The following is a 13,390-nucleotide window of genomic DNA, read 5'->3' as shown; positions in this document are numbered from 1 at the left end:
GATCCCAGATGAGCCCCCAATTTTATTACGATCCCGGATCAGATGCCAACTGTTGCTAGGATACCGGACAGAAACACCAATATTTTATTTAATTTTTAAGACTGTGAGGAAAGGATACTTCACACCAGGAGCGATTCCATGCACTTATAGAGATATGGTACATTCAAACAAACTTTATTATTAACAGAGGATAACAGTAACTTTAACATTGTTCCAGAAATATCTTACAATTACTAGTTTAAAAATGCTTAACAATAAATTGAAACACTTTAACTTCTAACTGCTATCTTTTTATCTTCAATCAAGCAAGCCCTGCTCTGGTCAAAATCCACTTTTAAATACAGTTGGCAAACCCGGGAATACTTATTGCATAGATATGCCTTGGAGAAACTGCTTTGAGAGACAGAGAGATCCTTCAGGAAACAGCCTGCAGATTCTTGCCTGTGCCAAACTACTGTTTAACTTCCCAGAACGGGACATAAAGCTCCTGTTCTCTTCGTAGCAAGTTATTTTTACTGAAAACTCCATACCTGAGTGCTTCAGCTCATGGCACCTCCCATTAACTTACATTATCTTACTCAGGCTAAGCAACTTGTCTCTAATGATCTACTCCTCAGGGAACCTTCTTTCCATAAATAAAATTCCATTAACCCTATTTAGGTCAACACTATACATGGTTGGATTGATCTTACTTGGTGGTGAAACAGGGCTTGTGCTGTTGACGCAGGATTCTGTGCAGCAGAGGGAACATGATCTTGGACTTGTGGAATTGCTTAACAGTAGGCCGGAAACACTTGCTCGATGGCATCTCCTCTACATTCATGATCATGATGGAGTGAGCACGCGCACATGGAGAGCTCCTATATCACGGTAGCACTGGGGGACAGCACCAGCAATGGTCAGGTCCTTGTACTCCCTGCACTACGTATAATAATAATCATCTTTATTATTGTCACAAGTAGGGTTACATTAACACTGCAATGAAGTTACTGTGAAAAGCCCCTAGTCGCCACATTCCGGCACCTGTTCAGGTACACAGAGGGGGAATTCAGAATGTCCAAATTACCTAACAGCACATCTTTCGAGACTTGTGGGAGGAAACCGGAGCACCGGGAGTAAACCCACCCAGACACGGGAAGAATGTGCAGACTCCGCACAGACAATGACCCAATCGGGAATTGAAGCTGGGACCTTGGATGGGTTTCACTATGAGAGTCATAGCACAGCCAGATACCAAAGTTCTTCACTTTTGAAGGTGACTTCTCAAAAATCAATCCGCACTCAACGATTTCACCAGCAGACTTCTTCAGTTTCTTCATCAGCGAAATTAAGTACCAGAATCGAGACTTAGCGACAATATGATTTGAAGCAAAGATACACATCCGATACAGCATAGGGTCAGGCTCTTTAGTTGAGGGCAGCCACCATCCAATCTCCTTGTATTCTTTAAGGGTGCCCAAAGCCTTCATCTCACCCCTCGATCGCCTGCCACTGACAATGATGATCTTACTTTTACAATGTTTTAATTATCCCTTCTGTAGCCAAAATACTACTGCAGCTGTCACATACACACACTAACCCAGGTTTTTAACCATTACTGCACCAGCTACATATGATGCAATATATAAATGCAATTAGAGTTTCCACAACGGTGCCACAAACAACGCTCAAAACTATGCTGCTTACGGCAGGGGCTTTCTAACCTCGTCGCCACAATGGCCCAGCTAAAAGTTCGTTGACTTTCAGCAGCACTGGACATTTCCAGTGGCAAGAGGGGCTGGAAACCTCCTCCCACCCCCCCCCCCACCCCCACCCCCAATTTACAGTGCAAGTTTTCTATAAAATATGTGTGCATAAACACAAACATAAAATCCTCCGTGAGCGGCGGAGATCTGAATACGACAGAATAATTCCTTCCTTTTCTTTCTCCCAGAGAATACCCCTCGACGGATTCAAGAAGCGGTGACCTGTGCAGGTTTATGACTGCAGCTCAAAATGGGTTCAATCACCAAAAATAAGCAGGGTGTTCGATCCTCGTCCCATGATTTAAAAATTGCTGAAGAGCACTTTAAAGCATTGCAATGAGCCATTTGATAATCCAGTCAGGGTCTTAAAAATATTCACGTGAAAAACCTTTTAAACCATTTCTCCTCGTGCACAAGGGGGAAATGAAGAGCCCTGTAAACCGAGGTTAATTGATGGAACCTCACAATTTACATCTGGATGGATGTCCGGTTTCGTCTGGAATTGGCATCTCGCACCAGCACAAAGGATCGGGAAACCTGAACGGACACAGTCTTGGGTGTGATTCGCGCTTGAGCTGGGCTAGTATTTGTTGGCCATCCCTAATTGAAATGCGTGAATCGCTAGGCCTTTTGAGAGTCAACCATTGCCGTGGGTCTGGAGTCACCTGTGAGCCAGACTCGGTCAGAATGGCAGATTTCCTGCCCGAACGGACCTTAGTGAATGACAATAGGCAATGGTTTCATGGCCGTCATTAAGCTTTTGGGTCCAGATTCTTTTTATTGAATTAAAATTCCAGCATCTGCCCAGGTGAAATTTGAACCCGGATCCCCAAAGCATTGCTCTGGATCTCTACAATACGAGACCATAAATCCATAAGACACAAGAGCAGAAATAGACCACTTGGCCCATCGAGTCTGCTCTATCATTCAGTGAGATCATAACTGATAGGGTACAGTAATCCTCAACTCTCCTTTTCCGCCTTATCCCCAATCAGACCATTAGACGTAGGAGCAGATACTAGTCCAGTGACAATGCCACCACGCCAATGGACGGATCAGGCATCCAATGGTGGGTATTCTGCTGGATTGGGGGGTTTGAAGGCCTGATGATTAAAACCTCCAGGAATAATTCTGACCAGCATTGGCAACCCTGCCCCAATTCCTCAGGAGATTGAGAGATTTCCTGGGTGTGTTCCGTTGGCGGTTTCCCTGACCTCGAGCTGGATTTGGATGAGTGGGCGAGTGAGGCGGAAAGGAAATCAGTGCGTTAAATATAAATTGGAAAGAGGGCGAAGTTTCCTGCAGCAACAGAGAAAGACAGAATGAATCCAGTGACTTGTGTCTTTACAAAGACTGGCCACGAGAAAATGACAGAGGGAGAGGTTTATAATTAGCCCAGACCGGGAATGGAACCATGAGTAAACAAAGACATAATCAGAGGTTAGTGAAAGGTCAGGCGATATAACCCTCAATTGTGGCGTAGTTATAGAGTGACCTCAGAGAAATCATTCTAACTCTTACTTTCTCTGTTTCCAATAGTCAGCAAGATGCTGTCAACATTTTATCTGAATTCTGAATACATGTAAAGTGAAAATGAAATCTATTCTGCAGTGTTTCATATTTGACTGTTAACCCTTCCTTCCCCCTCGCCTCCCCCCCCCCCCCCCCCCCATCACCGCCTCCCCCCACCCCCCAAACCACCATGTGGCCTCTCTGTCTAGTCCTCAGTCCTTCTGGAAGCTAGTTCTGAACCTGCTTCTTGGACCACTGCTGTCCTCATGGTGGAAGTGTTCTTCCCAGGTGTTGTTAGGTAAGGAGTTCCAGGATTCTGGTCCAGAGACACTGATGGAACCAATGTCCGTCCTGACTTGTAGTAAAGAAGTTTGGGGGGAGTCGAGAGGATGTCAGCAGTGCACAACCGCCAGGTTTCATCAGGGGGGCTTTTGAGAGCAGGCATTTTAAGATGTTCCAGTGCTAGGTTGCAGCTGTAATGATGGCCCACATTTACAGTTAGCAACCAAGGGCTGGAGATTAATCACTTTCTCGATTATCGGCAGCATTATTTACTGACATTGAAATCACAGGGAGCAGTCATGGTGGGCGGAGCATCGAACTCGGTGAGTATAAAGTAACTAACCTCGGCGATTCACGGCCTAGTCTCCAGGGAGCAGTCATGGTGGACGGAGCATCGAACTCGGTGAGTATAAATCCGATGAGGAGGATGCGGGGAAGGTAGAGGATCGGCAGGACCTGGGGCCTGGGAGGCCGTATGGCATGTTCACTGACTGGGGGGACGGGAGGGGATGTTGTGTTTGGTCCTTTGTACTTCACAAAGGAATTCCCAAACACTTCGACTTGCCCAAACCAGAATCTTTTATTGAGTCCTACTCTGGCCTTGACCAGGGTCTGCATACTTGCAGCCATGGAGCACAGGGAGTGGACCATCTCCGTCTGGACTGTGCCACATCACTCATTGAGTGTGCCACCCCTTCTGGATTTGTGTCACATCAGCCAGTGACTGCGCCATCTCCCTCTGGGACTAGGCCACATCCCTCTATGTCTGCACCATGTCAGCCAAAACCGCCGATGCTCTCAGTCATGGCCTGCTGTGATAGGCCCACACTCAGAAACACCGCTGCAATGTCTAGGTGGCTCTGGCACATGGCTGCCTGTGAGAGGGCAGCCCTGTCCTGGGATTCGGCCAGCGCCCGCACAGAATGCACCAGGCCTTGGGCATGCTGACCCATAGCCGAAACCCTCACCCCGAATGTCACCACCGCAAACGCTACACGTGCGATGTTGACCTGGGTGGCAGACATGGTCGGCACCAACTCTTGCTCATGATTGGACTCCTCTAACTGCACCTGCAGGTGCTGGATGCTCGCCGACAACCCCGCCTGTAGCCCCTGGCTCTGTGACTGCATCTCCACAATCGATGGGACTGTCCGTTCCAGAAGCCCCAAACCCGCCTAGAGGTCAGCTAGTCCCTGGGGTTGGCCCTCCCTATAACCGTCCGCCCCCTCAGAAGTTCCTACCTCCACCTGCTGTACCGGAGCTGCTGTGTGGTGCGCACCAGAGGGTGTCCCAGGAGCATCTTCACTAAAGTGCCCAACCGAGGTGAGTGTGTCTGGGATGGTGGAAGCTGTTAGAGAAGCTGTGACGGGAAGTCCGTGTCACCCACGGACTCCAGCTCCGGGGTGTCCTGGGTTTCGGGTCGAAGGTCGGCAAATGGGGGGCACCGGCTGTGGAACTGGCTGGGGGTGGGGGCTGCCAGAAGGACCTGTCTATCAACAACAGCTCCTGCAAGATAAGATGCCTGATTTGGCCGTGGGCCAGGAGAGAGTGGGGTTGGGGGGGGGGAGGAGTGTGGGAGTGACGGTGGGGATGAGGGTGAGGGTGGTGTGGGGGGTGGGCGTTGACATGTCAGGGGAACTACAACTAAGTGGGATCTCACTTCCTCGTCCGTGACTGACCTCCACCCTGTTGATTTCCCTTTTTCTGGCCCTGCCGACCACATCAATGGCTCTCTGCTAAGCTACAGTTAGGGGCCGCAGGTCCCCGTCGAGTTTACTCCTGCTCCCGGCGGTTATGGGTGGCCTTCTCCAGTCTGTGTGTATGTGGGTGGGGGGGGGGGGGATTAGAAAACGACAGCGCTGGACGGTCCAGTGTATGCAGCCCAGGGGGTGAGTAGCCGGTGGCCAGGGCACCTGGCCATGGTGGCCGCTACGGGTGCCGGCATGTGGTGCCAGATGGAGGGGTTCAGTCGCTTTCCTGATTTTGGGGTTGGGGGGGGGGGGGGGGGGGGGAGTAATGTCACGGGTGTTGGTGCCCGGGGCAGAGTGCTGGCTGCCCTGAGGAGGTTGTGCAGGTTTTAACGGCACTGCTCGTCGGTCCGGACAATGTTGCTCTTGCCGCTGACCGTCTCTGCCACCTGCGCCCATCCATGGCGAATGGCAGCGGCTGGCAGTCTCCTTCCCAGGCTGGGGTACAAGGTGGCTTGCCTCACCTCCAATGCATCCAGGAGGGTCTCGAGCTCAGTGTCTGTGAAGCGTGGTGCCACAAACATTGCTACCATCTTGTTGTCTGGGATGGTGTGTGTGGGGGGGAAGTGCAGTGTGTGTGTGTGGGGGGGAAGTGCAGTGTGTGTGTGTGGGGTAAGTGCAGTGTGTGTGTGGGGGGAAGTGCAGTGTGTGTGTGGGGGGTAAGTGCAGTGTGTGTGTGGGGGGTAAGTGCAGTGTGTGTGTGGGGGAAGTGCAGTGTGTGTGTGTGGGGGAAGTGCAGTGTGTGTGTGGGGGGGGGGGGGTAGTGCAGTGTGTGTGGGGGGTAAGTGCAGTGTGTGTGTGGGGGGAAGTGCAGTGTGTGTGGGGGAAGTGCAGTGTGTGTGTGTGGGGGAAGTGCAGTGTATGTGTGTGGGGGAAGTGCAGTGTGTGTGTGGGGGGAAGTGCAGTGTGTGTGTGGGGGAAGTGCAGTGTGTGTGTGGGGGGAAGTGCAGTGTATGTGTGTGGGGGAAGTGCAGTGTGTGTGTGGGGGGAAGTGCAGTGTATGTGTGTGGGGGAAGTGCAGTGTGTGTGTGGGGGGAAGTGCAGTGTGTGTGTGGGGGAAGTGCAGTGTGTGTGTGGGGGGAAAGTGCAGTGTGTGTGGGGGGAGGGAAGTGCAGTGTGTGTGGGGGGTAAGTGCAGTGTGTGTGTGGGGGAAGTGCAGTGTGTGTGTGTGGGGGAAGTGCAGTGTGTGTGGGGGGGAAGTGCAGTGTGTGTGTGGGGGGTAAGTGCAGTGTGTGTGTGGGGGAAGTGCAGTGTGTGTGTGTGGGGGAAGTGCAGTGTGTGTGTGGGGGGAAAAGTGCAGTGTGTGTGGGGGGAGGGAAGTGCAGTGTGTGTGGGGGGGAAGTGCAGTGTGTGTGTGGGGGGGGGGGAAGTGCAGTGTGTGGGGGAAGTGCAGTGTGTGTGTGGGGGGTAAGTGCAGTGTGTGTGTGGGGGGGGGAGTGCAGTGTGTGTGTGGGGGAAGTGCAGTGTGTGTGTGTGGGGGAAGTGCAGTGTGTGTGTGGGGGGGACGTGCAGTGTGTGTGTGGGGGGTAAGCGCAGTTTGTATGTGGGGGGGGAAGTGCAGTGTATGTGTGTGGGGGAAGTGCAGTGTGTGTGGGGGGGGAAGTGCAGTGTGCGTGGGGGGTAAGTGCAGTGTGTGTGTGTGGGGGAAGTGCAGTGTATGTGTGTGGGGGAAGTGCAGTGTGTGTGGGGGGAAGTGCAGTGTGTGTGTGTGGGGGAAGTGCAGTGTGTGTGTGTGGGGTAAGTGCAGTGTGTGTGTGTGGGGGGGAAGTGCAGTGTGTGTGGGGGGGGGGAGTGCAGTGTGTGTGTGGGGGGTAAGTGCAGTGTGTGTGTGGGGGAAGTGCCGTGTGTGTGGGGGGGGAGTGCAGTGTGTGTGTGGGGGGTAAGTGCAGTGTATGTGTGTGGGGGAAGTGCAGTGTGTGTGGGGGGGGAGTGTAGTGTGTGTGTGGGGGGTAAGTGCAGTGTGTGTGTGTGGGGGAATTGCAGTGTGTGTGTGTGGGGGAAGTGCAGTGAGTGTGGGGGGGGGGGAAGTGCAGTGTGTGTGGGGGGTAAGTGCAGTGTGTGTGTGTGGGGGAAGTGCAGTGTGTACATGCAGCTGCAGCCTGTCAGCCTCCTGAGTGTGAATTGCGAACCCAGTGAATCCGGCCCCATTTCTCATTAGAATCGATTGTGTTACCAATGGCGGCAATGCTAGCCCCCAAACAGTCGCTGAATTTGTGCAGGTGTGGTGCTGGTTTCACTGTCATGGTCATTCACGAACTGCCCCAGCGGCAACATTTAGGTGCAATCTTCTGGAACGCTGCTGCAGAAAAGCAGCTCGCCGCAGCGCAGCGTGGCCAGTGAAAGCCGGGAGACCCCGCTCCCAGGGTCTACCCGGCTTGCAACACCTCGCGAGATTCAACGCGACCTCACGAGACGTTGCAAGGGGACTCCATCCCACAATGGGCGGATCGCTTTTTAGCAAATCTGCATGTTCCCTGTTCAAGCTCCTTATTCAATGCGGATCACGTTGAATAGTCATGTTTCTCGGCATTGCGGCTACACGCTCGGGAATTTTGCTCGCTTTTTTGGGAAAATCGAGCCCTTCGGCTGAGGAACGGAGAAACCAGCCGACTGTCACTCACACACTATTCCCATTAACTGGGAAAGAAGGAAGGGAACGGCCTGTGCTGCAGCATGTGGTTAGAAAGATGTGGAGAAAGGTTTGTCTCTCCCTACACTGCTCGCTGCCTCATTACTCATGTGAGGAGATCAGCACTCACAGGACCTGATAGGGGTCTGGCCTCAGCACATTAACAATACAAACTCCAGAGAAATCGCTGGGAGGAGGGAAGCAGCCAGGCCGGAGTACCCCTGGGAAATGGGCCCCTTCCCAAGACCTGCATTTTCTTCCAGTCTTTGTGCAACGTCAGAAGTGAAATATGCCCGACCCTCATGACTTGATTGGCTGCGAGGTGCTTTTAATCCGCTGCAAACAATGCAAATGCAAATTTAGGTGCAGATTTCGTAAAAACAAGCCGTGGAGATCAAAGAGCTCCCAGGCTGCGTATAAATTAATGAGTGGCTCACTTCCGGGTGCATTTGTACAATTCAATTAAAATACTTCACTCCTGACCCTCCCACAAGCTGCCTCAGAGCAGCACTGGGCCAGGTGCAGCCTGAGTCACGGTCTCCTGAGGAACTTTATGACACAAATCCTGGCAGGGGAGCAGCTGGTGGTAGGGAGAGGGTAGAGAGAGAGAGAGAGAGGGGGGGGAGGGAGGCCTCTGTGGCATGTGTGGCATGTGTGGAATTCAGAAGAAAATGATACGCAGCACCAGGGAATGCCAGGAGGGGGGTGTGGGAGCGAGCCTGCCACAGGCAGCTGGGGCTGGGGCTGTAGAGTTCATTCGAGCGTAGCCGAGGGCGTCAGCAAGAATTTTTAAAACAGCAGCTGGATTGGATTTGAAGGGCGGAAGACAGATTGGCTTGACAGCGCTTCCAATGACAAACCAATTAGCTCTCATTCAGTGAGCTGGGTTCTGGGGGAGTGGAATCTGTAACCAGCTCACATATCAAAACAAAGTGGAATATTTCTGCTCTTAGTGGAAAGCCAACTTAGTGGAAAGCCAATTCATCTGCTTAGGCAGCGCTGGGAGAGGGAGTGCTGCACTGTCAGAGGGGCCCTAATTTGGGTAACAAGTGAAATACAGATCCTTTCAGCTGGGGGAAGTGCACATATATAGTCCATGATTTGGGGGTGGGCTCTTTCCAGTGGGTCCACCATCCCTCAGCCAACATCACCAACTAAAACACAGAGGATTTGCATTTCTATATGAAATGAAATGAATGAAGTGAAAATCGCTTATTGTCACGAGTAGGCTTCAATGGTTTTACTGTGAAAAGCCCCTAGTCGCCATATTCTGGCACCTGTTCGGGGAGGCTGGTACGGGAATTGAACCGTGCTGCTGGCCTGCCTTGGTCTGCTTTCAAAGCCAGTGATTTAGCCCTGTGCAGCACCTATTGCAGCCCCAGGGCCTCCAAAAGTGCTTTTGCAGCCTGTGAAGTACTTCTGATTAGTAGTCACTTTTGTAACATAGGTGGTGTGGCAGCCAAATCGTGCACAGCAAGCTGCAAGATGATAATGACCAGTTACTGTTACTTTTCAATGACGTTCCTTGAGGGATAAATATTAGTCCAAGTCACAAGTGGGAACCCCCGTTGCTCGTCTTTGAATCCCACCATTAGATCTTTTATATACATCTGAGGGACTCGGTTTAATGTCTCAACCGAAAGACAGCACCTCCGACATTGCAGCATTCTCTCAACTCTCTCTAAATGTTGGAAAGACCAAGGAACTGATCATCGACTTCAGGAAGTGTAGCACGACACACACTCCCGTCTGCATCAATAGCTCCGAAGTGGAGATGGTCGATAGCTTTAAGTTCCTGGGGGTCACCATCACCAACAGTCTGTCCTGGTCCACTCACGTTGATGCAACAGTCAAGAAAGCCCAACAACGTCTCTACTTCCTACGGAAGCTAGAGAAATGCAGCATGCCTGCATCGACTTCACAAACTTCCACAGATGTGCCATAGAGAGCATCGTATCCGGCTGCATCACAGCTTGGTATGGCAACTGCTCGGCCCAAGATCACAAGAAACTGCAGAGTGTGGTGAACTCAGCCCAATGCATCACACAAGCTTGCTATCCTCCCATTGATTCTGTATACACCTCCCGCTGCCTCAGGAAGGCAGACAGCATTGTCAGAGACCCCTCCCACCCAGGCTTGGCCCTCTTCCAGACCCTTCCATCAGGCAGAAGATACAGAAGTCTGAAGACCCGCACATCCAGACATCGGAACAGCTTCTTCCCCACAGTTACTAGACTCATCAACGAATCCCCCTTGGACTGATCTGTTCCCTGTAAGAACACGATTCACGACGCACTATGCTGCTCTTGTTTAGCCCCTTGTTCCGCACTGTAACCAATCGCTATTTGTTGATGTACCATTGTCAATGTACTCTGTTGATTATTCTTTGGTCTACTATGTACGTACTGTGTAAGTTCCCTTGGCTGCAGAAAAATACTTTTCACAGTACTTTGATACATATGAAATAAATATCAATCAATCAAACACTGCAATGGAGTGCCAGTCTGAATTAAGCACACAAATCTTCGAACCCACAACCTCCAGTTAGATGGAAAAATGATACCTACTGAGCTAGGGGAGCCACGCTATGTTAAGGAATTGGACTCAATTCTTACTTCCAATCCATATGGTATGAATGTAGATGCACGTGTTTTACCATTTCTCCTTAGCTTTTTAGTAATTAATAAACTGACTCTACCTTAACTCAAGAAATCCTGTTTAAATTGGCTCCATGAATATTGGATCTGGGAAAGGGAAGCTTCTGGTCCAGTCACGATGGGCCAAATGGCCTCCTTCTGCGCTGTAACAATTATGTACAATATGGGGGTATCCCAGCTGGATGGTGACAGACCGAGGGGTCTCACCAGGATCAACAACGTTTTTAAAAATAAATTTAGAGTACTCTATTCTTTTTCTTCCAATTCAGGGGCAATTTACCATGGCTAATTGACCTACCCTGCACATCTTTGGGTTGTTGGGGGATGGAACCCACGCGGACATGGGGAGAATGTGCAAACTCCAAATGGACATTGACCCGGGGCCGGGATCAAACCCGGGTCCTCGGCACCATGAGGCAGCAGTGCTAACCACTGCACCACCGTCACACCCTCGGATCTCCAGTGTTTGGGGAACCTCGCCTGGGGCTGGTCGTAAAAAACTGGGGGCTCGTCCGGGATATTGGAACCCAATTTGGGGCTCATCGCGCTGATATTGTTCCCACAGAGGGGTAACAAATTTGGGACGGAGAAAGTAGATTGTTCCTTGAAGCTGATTTAAAGAAACTACAAAAAGTCAATTTCCTGAGTCTTCACGAATGTTAAACTGAAACTTTTAAAATGTCCACTTTTGATGCAAGTGCTTTTCTAAAGGATGGAGAGTCAAGAGGATTTAAAGGTTCTAACCCTCAGAGAGTTAAAAGAGCTATCTAGGCACTTAGGAGTAGAGGTGCTCTGGAATGAGATGTGTATTCTTACGGCATATGTTTGGAAAATCAAGTCCGAGACGTAAGGCATGGCTATGAAAAGCAATAGAATTGTTGAGAACACAGGACTCTGAGAATTGGAAAGAGAGGAAGCTTACCAAAGAGAGGGTAGAGAAAGAGAGAGAGTGGAAAGGGAAAGTGAGGAAGCTGACTAAAGAAGTCTGCAGCAAGGCAAAGATCTGGAGAGTGATCAGCGACGCCAGGGAAAGCAACTGAACCAGTGAGGGTGGGAGTTAAGGAACAGCTCCTGGGATTTTAGGAGACCAAGTTTAGGTCTGTACATTTGGCAACAGTCCAGGCGAGGCTGGTGGAAGTTAAGCCAGGCAAAAGGGTGACTGGGAAATTGAGTTTGTTGGTATATTTTTTTCAGTGTTAAATAGGGACCAGGAAAACTCTGAGACAAGTAAGGGGCAGTGAGAGAGGTTGCCTTGCCCAGCTCCAGAGTTAGTGTCACTGGAATTTCAGTGTTGGTTAAAGAGGTCCCAGGGAACCTGCAGTGTTTAAACAGGAGGATAGGAATGGGCCAATGGTCCACGCGGTAGGCAATTTCATGGCAAATTTAAATAGGGACGAGGCGAGTCCCAAAGCTGAGAAGCAGATAGTGAGGATGATGCCTCACCAGGTTGAAAAGCCGCAAGTGAGTACTGCAGGAGCCGGGCGTTCACTTGGAGATGGGAATGTTCTGGGAGGTGTGGAGCAGCTTAAGAGAACACATGTTCCAGGAGAACAGAGGGTGCTAATGACCCAGTGTTCTGTCGAACAATGGTTTCATGGCAAATTTAAGTGGGATACTGGGACATCCCCAAGTAGGCCAAGGAGGAGTGAGGGTGACTCTCCACTTTGTTGAAAAGCCACCTGGCAAAACAGTTAGGCCAGCCCCTCTGAGTGAGTGATTCTGCAAAGAAACAGGATGGAACAGAAACACGGGAAGGTCAGACCCCCCAGGCGGAACCAGTCAACAAACAAAGCCGCCCATATTCCTGCTGGGTGAGCCGGAGGCCCAAATCCAACTTTCCCAATTTGGAGGCAGACTCAGGAGATTCCAAAATAACCCCAGAGCCAGTGAGGAAAATGCCTCCCCCAGTTGAACAGAGAGTGTAGCTGAAGCTGAATGCCCACCAGAGGGCACTGATGTTCCAGAGGACATGTTCCAAAGAAAAATGCTCCGGCCAAGGGGCTGACGATTGATTCTGCTGACCACTTTATGGCAAATTTAAATGCGGAGCGGAATAGTTTCCAAATTGGCCTCGAAAGAGTGTAGGTGATGCCTCACCCAGTTGATAAGCCAATTGAGATAAAGCAAGAATTGAATCTCCACCTGAGAGTCGTAGTGTCCCCAAGTTTATGGCAGGTTAGGGATAGACCTGCCCAAACAATAGAGGAAGAGAGGAGAGTTTACCCGAAGGAAGATGATGGGCGGAAACTTGACAGAATTTTAAAAAAAAATTTAGAGTACCCAATTCATGCTTTCCAATTAAGGAGCTAAATTGCACGGCCAATCCACATTCCCTGCGCATCTTTGGGTTGTAGGGGCGAAACCCATGCAAACATTTAGAGTATCCTATCTGGCTGCATCACAGTGTGGTATGGCAACTGCTCAGCCCAAGATCGCGAGAAACTGCAGAGTGTGGTGAACTCAGCCCAATGCATCACTCAAGCTTGCCACCCGCACATTGATTTTGTATACACCTCCCACTGCCTCAAGAAGGCAGACGGCATTGTCAGAGACGCCTCACACCCAGGCTTTGCCCTCTTCCAGACCCTTCCATCAGGCAAAAGATACAGAAGTCTGAAGACACACACATCCAGACATAGGAACAGCTTCAACCCCTCCAGGTTTAGACTCCTCAACAACATCACTATTTATTGATGCACCGTTTGTCAATGTACTCTGTCAATTATTCTTTGCTGTCTTCTATATACGTACTGTGTACTCTCCCATGGCCGCAGAAAAATACTTTTTACTGTACTTTACAGTGGGAGCCTTCGGCAA

At 50.5% G+C, this 13,390-nt stretch overlaps 1 pseudogene; it reads right to left on the bottom strand.

Annotated features, from left to right (window-relative positions):
- Positions 1-688: 688 nt before the first annotated feature.
- On the bottom strand, positions 689-1,469 carry LOC119978839 (annotated as a pseudogene).
- Between the last annotated feature and the right edge of the window lie 11,921 nt (positions 1,470-13,390).

Source organism: Scyliorhinus canicula, chromosome 15, assembly GCF_902713615.1.
Source record: "Scyliorhinus canicula chromosome 15, sScyCan1.1, whole genome shotgun sequence".
Lineage (NCBI taxonomy): Eukaryota > Metazoa > Chordata > Chondrichthyes > Carcharhiniformes > Scyliorhinidae > Scyliorhinus > Scyliorhinus canicula.
Note: the sequence above shows the minus strand (reverse complement) of the source record. Positions and strands in the feature narration are given on the sequence as shown.